Raw genomic sequence first — 6038 nt, forward strand, 5'->3', positions numbered from 1 at the left:
TCCATTTACTCGGAGCCAAGCCACACTAAAAGCCTCCAATATAGGAAACACAATGTTGCCAGCCAATCAAGACAAAAAAAGCCACAAAACAGACAGAAGATATTAGAAACACCAATCAAGCAGAACACAGCAAACTCCAAGACCAATAAACACAGACCAAGTCTCCCATCCAACTTCTTGAGTTCTTGTGGTGTAATTTCCTGAGTTTTCTGATTTGATATCCTGAGCGGGTGGCTGTGATGTAGTATTCTGGGTTTTAGGCTGGCTTCGAGTTTGGGGTCTGGGTCTGTGTTCTTGGCGTGTGTCAGCTTGTTTGGTTTTGGGGTCGGGGGGTGCGACAGCTGGCGAAGCAGCCATGGTCTGTTTTCTGGATGGTGGTTGTCCTTCGTTTATAGGATGGGCTTGGGCCTGGGTCTGATGAGGGGGATTGGCGGTGGTGTCCCGTGTTGTTTTGGGTCTGGTGTTGGTTTTCGTGGCTGGGACTCGTTTGTTGGTGAGGGCTAGCTTCCAGATGTCTGGTAGGCGGGAGGCATCATCCTGTCTATTGATGTTATGGGGGTGTTTCTCTATCTCAGTGGCTTCCCTGGTTATTCTCTTGCTGGAGTGTTCAGTGTTGGATATTAATTTGGTTCCTTCGAAATTAATTTCATGCCCTGTGGCTTTAAGGTGCTGGAAGAGGGAGGAAGTATTTTCTTCTCTTCTGACTGCGTTTTTGTGTTCTGCGATGCGTGCATTTATTCTCCTGTTGGTTTGTCCAATATATGTGGCTGGGCAATTGTTGCATGATATTTCATAAACTCCTTGGTTTTCTAGCTGGATCTTGTCTTTGGGGTTTCTTAGGATGTTGGCTATTTTTTGGTCAGTGCCGAAGGCTGTCCTGATATTGTGTTTGTGGAGAATTTTGCTGATTTTGTCTGTGGTGCCTTTAATGTAGGGGAGGAGTGCGATACCGTTGTCTTGTTCTGTGTCTTGGTTTTTTGGGTATCTCTTTTCAGATTAGATTGGTGATAGTGTTTCTTTGGAATCCGTTGGAAATTAATACGTTAGTGAGGTTGTGTAGTTCTGCTCCCAGGTGGTCTTTCTCAGCTAGGCGTTTGGTTCTGGAGATGAGGGTCTTGGCTACGGAGTTGATCTGTGCAGGGTGGTGATGGGATTGTGCATTTAGGTAGCAGTTGGTGTGTGTTTTTTTCCGGTAGATGGTGTGTCCTAGGGAGCCATTGGGTTTTTTGTAAATTAGGACGTCCAGGAAGGGAAGTTGGTTGTTGATTTCTGTTTCCATGGTGAATTGTATTTTGGGGTGTAGGTTGTTAAGATGTGTGAGGAAGTTGTCCAGTTTTTCTTTCCCATGTGGCCAAATTACGAAAGTGTCATCTACATACCTGAGCCAGAGTTTGGGTTTGTGTGTGTGTATATATATGTGTGTGTGTGTGTGTGTGTGTGTGTGTGTGTGTGTGTATTTATGTATGTATGTATGCATGCATATGCATATACATATACATATATATGTTTTCGTAGATTTTCACAGGTACAGGTATGCAGGTCTTGGCATGTTCAGGTCTTTTCCTGTGTAAAATTGAGAGTATCTCGTCAAAACGTCACCAAGATACTGTCAATCTTACACGGGAAAAGACCTGAACATGCCAAGACCTGTATGTATGTATGTATGTATGTATGTATGTATATGTATATGTATATGTATATGTATATGTATATGTATATGTATATGTATATATATATATATATATATATATATATATATATATATATATATATATATATATATATATATATATATATATATATATATATATATTTGTTTTCTTAAGTTTTCGGGTACTTACATGTATGGTGTTCGGCTTGGTTCGGTATTTTCCCACGTCATTGTAGTTCTTTTAAAGTTGTAGCAACGTTTCAGCAGAATCTCATCTGCCATCATCAGGCTTCTGTATTGTGTCCGTCTGTGGGTCAGTGGTTTTACAGTGGTTTCAGATTTAAATTTGGGGCAGCCTATTGCTGTGCCAGAATGGTTTTTTTCTTCATCCTGATTGGTTGGGAGTCTTATATATATATATTTTCCCACGTCATAGTAGTGGTGTTTTTAAAGTTGTAGCAACGTTTCAGCAGAATCTCATCTGCCATCATCAGGCTTTTGTATAGTGTTCGTCACTCACAGACCTAACACTATGCAAAAGCCTGATGATGGCAGATGAGATTCTGCTGAAACGCTGCTACAACTTTAAAAACACCACTACTATGACGTGGGAAAATACCCAACAAAGCTGAATGCCATACATGTAAGTACCCGAAAACTTAAGAATATATTTATATTTATATTTATATTTATATTTATATTTATATTTATATTTATATTTTGTATTTTGTATGTGTGTGTATATATATATATATATATATATATATATATATATATATATATATATATATATATATATATATATGTATGGTGTTCGGCTTGGTTCGGGTATTTTCCCACGTCATTGTAGTTCTTTTAAAGTTGTAGCAACGTTTCAGCAGAATCTCATCTGCCATCATCAGGCTTCTGTATTGTGTCCGTCTGTGGGTCAGACTTTTACAGTGGTTTCAGATTTAAATTTGGGGCAGCCTATTGCTGTGCCAGAATGGTTTTTTCTTCATCCTGATTGGTTGGGAGTCTTGGTCTGTGTTTATTGGTCTTGGAGTTTGCTGTGTTCTGCTTGATGGGTGTTTCTGATATCTTCTGTCTGTTTTTTGGCTCTTTTTGTATCTTGATTGGCTGGCAGCATTGTGTTACTTTAATGGAGGTCTTTAGTGCAGCTTGGCTTCGGGTAAATGGACGGCTATCATTAGTTAGGAAGCTAGGTTTCATCTGGGTGCCTGGTTGGGGTGTGTTTGAGCTGGAGGTATCAGGGGGATCTGTTTGTGCCCAGGTGTTTGCCTGGCTTGTGGTGTGGAGATTTTTTGTTTGTGAGTGCAGGCTTCCAAATGATTGACAGCCTGGTGGAATCATCTCTTCTGTTCATGCTTTCTGGTCTTTTTCAATCTCTATGGCTTCTCTGATGACTCTGTGGCTAGGGTTTTCCATAGTGGCCAGGGTTTTGGTGCCATTGAAGTTGATGCTATGACCTGTAGCTTCCATGTGTTGGACTAGTGAGGAAGTGTGTTCCAGCTTTTTGACTGCATTTTTGTGTTCATCCAGGCGGGTACTTATTCTTCTATTGGTCTGTCCAATGTATGTGGCCGGGCATGATGCACAGGGGACTTCGTATACGCCTTGGTTTTCCAGGTCAATTTTATCTTTGGGGTTGCTAAGGATGGCTGCTATTTTTCTGTCTGTTTTGAAGGCAGTCCTGATGTGATGTCTGTGTAGTACCTTACTAATTTTGTCTGTAGTACCTCTTATGTAGGGCAGGACAGCTGTTCCATAGGTCTGTTCATCTTCTGGGTCTCTATTATGTTTCAGTGTGTTTTTGTGGATCAAGCTGGTGATTTTGCTTTTGTGGAAGCCGTTGGCTGTCAGTACTTTAGTCAGGGTGCATAGTTCAGCCTTAATGTGTGTCTTGTCTGCCAGGCGTTTGGTTCTGGTAATTAGTGTTTTAGCCACGGAGTTTATCTGTGCTGGGTGGTGGTGGGATTGGGCGTTGAGGTAGCGGTTGGTGTGTGTTTTCTTCTGGTATATGGTGTGTCCTAGTGTGCCATCTGTTTTTTTGTAGATTAGTACATCTAGGAATGGTAGTTGTTTGTTTGTTTCTGTTTCCATGGTGAACTTGATTTTGGGGTGTGCGCTGTTTAGGTGTGTTAGGAAATTGTTTAGGTTTTCTTGTCCATGGGGCCAAATCACGAATGTGTCATCGATGTATCTTAACCATAGTTTGGGTTTGAGGATGGCATTGGCCAGGGCTCTGGATTCGAATTCTTCCATGAACAGGTTAGCAATGACAGGTGACAGTGGTGATCCCATGGGGCTCCTTCTATTTGTTTGTATCTTTGTCCTTTGTATATGAAATATGTGTTGGTTAAGCAGTGTTCTGTTAGTTCCATGAGGTGTTTGGCTGGTTGGTATTTGTTTTTGATGATTTCAAGGGTCTCTTTTATCGGGACTTGAGTGAATAGGGAAACCACGTCAAAACTTACAAGCAGATCTTCTTGCTCCACGTGTAGATCTTTGATCATTTCCAAGAAGTGGTATGAGTTTTGTACATGTGAAGCTGCTGTTTCAGCATGGGGCTGTAGCTGCTTTGCTAGGTATTTGGCTAGGTTTTGTAGTGGTGCTCCTCTGGAGCTGACTATGGGTCTGAGAGGTATGCCTTCTTTGTGTATTTTTGGGAGGCCGTATAGTTTGGGGCATCTGGAAGATTTCTCTCTGGGTATAATCGTGTGTTGGATCTCTTTGCTTATGTGGCTGGTTATAATTTTCTTCTTGGTTAATTTTTCCAGATATGTGGTTGGGTCTGTGTTTATGGGTTTGTATGTGGAGTCTTGGAGTAGGTCTGTCAATTTTGTTTCGTAGTCTTTTCTGTCCATTACTACAGTGGCATTTCCTTTGTCTGCTGGGAGGATGATTATGCTGCTATCTCTTTTCAGGGTTTGTAGTGCTTTAATTTCATTTTTCTGTAAGTTGCTTTTGGGGGCTTGCTTGTGCATAGGATATTGGTAACTTGGTGTCTTATTTTATCAGCTTCATCTGTATTTAATTTAGTTAGGCTGGATTCTACTGCACATATGATGGATTCTGTGGGGATTTTTTGGGGTGCTATAGCATAATTGAATCCTTTGGTTAGAACATCTGTTTCTGTTTTGGTGAGTTCTCTGTTGGAAACGTTGTGCACTAATTGTTTCAGGTGTTGTTGTGAGTTGTTGGGGGTTTTCTTGTCATGTTCTAATTTCTTTAATTTTTTCAATAATTTTTCCTGTTTGTAAATACCTTCAGAATCAGCTCTCCAAGTTGTAAGTTGTTTTATCTTGTCCCAAAGTAGAGGGTGGATTTTGCTGCTCAGTTCCAGGTGTAGTGCTAGCAAATCTTTGTTTAACTGATCTAATCGGAATCTCTTACTGTGGAGCTCGTTCCGTAGTAAAGCCATTTCAGTTCTTTTCAGGATACGTTTAGTGGCTGCTGTGCTTTGATGAAATGTTAATTTGAAGCAGGTTGGTGTAGTATTGTTGTCTCTGCAGCTGCGTAGGAATTGGAGGTCACATAGTATTCCTGCTCTTTTAATTTCCAGTTTCTCGTAGGTTTTGATCTGGCTGTTTATTTCCTCCCGTAGAGGTTTGATATTTGTTTTCTTAAGTTTTCGGGTACTTACATGTATGGTGTTCGGCTTGGTTCGGTATTTTCCCACGTCATTGTAGTTCTTTTAAAGTTGTAGCAACGTTTCAGCAGAATCTCATCTGCCATCATCAGGCTTCTGTATTGTGTCCGTCTGTGGGTCAGACTTTTACAGTGGTTTCAGATTTAAATTTGGGGCAGCCTATTGCTGTGCCAGAATGGTTTTTTCTTCATCCTGATTGGTTGGGAGTCTTGGTCTGTGTTTATTGGTCTTGGAGTTTGCTGTGTTCTGCTTGATGGGTGTTTCTGATATCTTCTGTCTGTTTTTTGGCTCTTTTTGTATCTTGATTGGCTGGCAGCATTGTGTTACTTTAATGGAGGTCTTTAGTGCAGCTTGGCTTCGGGTAAATGGACGGCTATCATTAGTTAGGAAGCTAGGTTTCATCTGGGTGCCTGGTTGGGGTGTGTTTGAGCTGGAGGTATCAGGGGGGATCTGTTTGTGCCCAGGTGTTTGCCTGGCTTGTGGTGTGGAGATTTTTTTGTTTGTGAGTGCAGGCTTCCAAATGATTGACAGCCTGGTGGAATCATCTCTTCTGTTCATGCTTTTATAACCAGCCACATAAGCAAAGAGCTCCAACACACGATTATACCCAGAGAGAAATCTTCCAGATGCCCCAAACTATACGGCCTCCCAAAAATACACAAAGAAGGCATACCTCTCAGACCCATAGTCAGCTCCAGAGGAGCACCACTACAAAACCTAGCCAAATACCTAGCA

Source organism: Notechis scutatus, chromosome 1, assembly GCF_049901735.1.
Source record: "Notechis scutatus isolate UNSWTSFEM ecotype Mainland chromosome 1, rNotScu1.2, whole genome shotgun sequence".
Classification (NCBI taxonomy): domain Eukaryota; kingdom Metazoa; phylum Chordata; class Lepidosauria; order Squamata; family Elapidae; genus Notechis; species Notechis scutatus.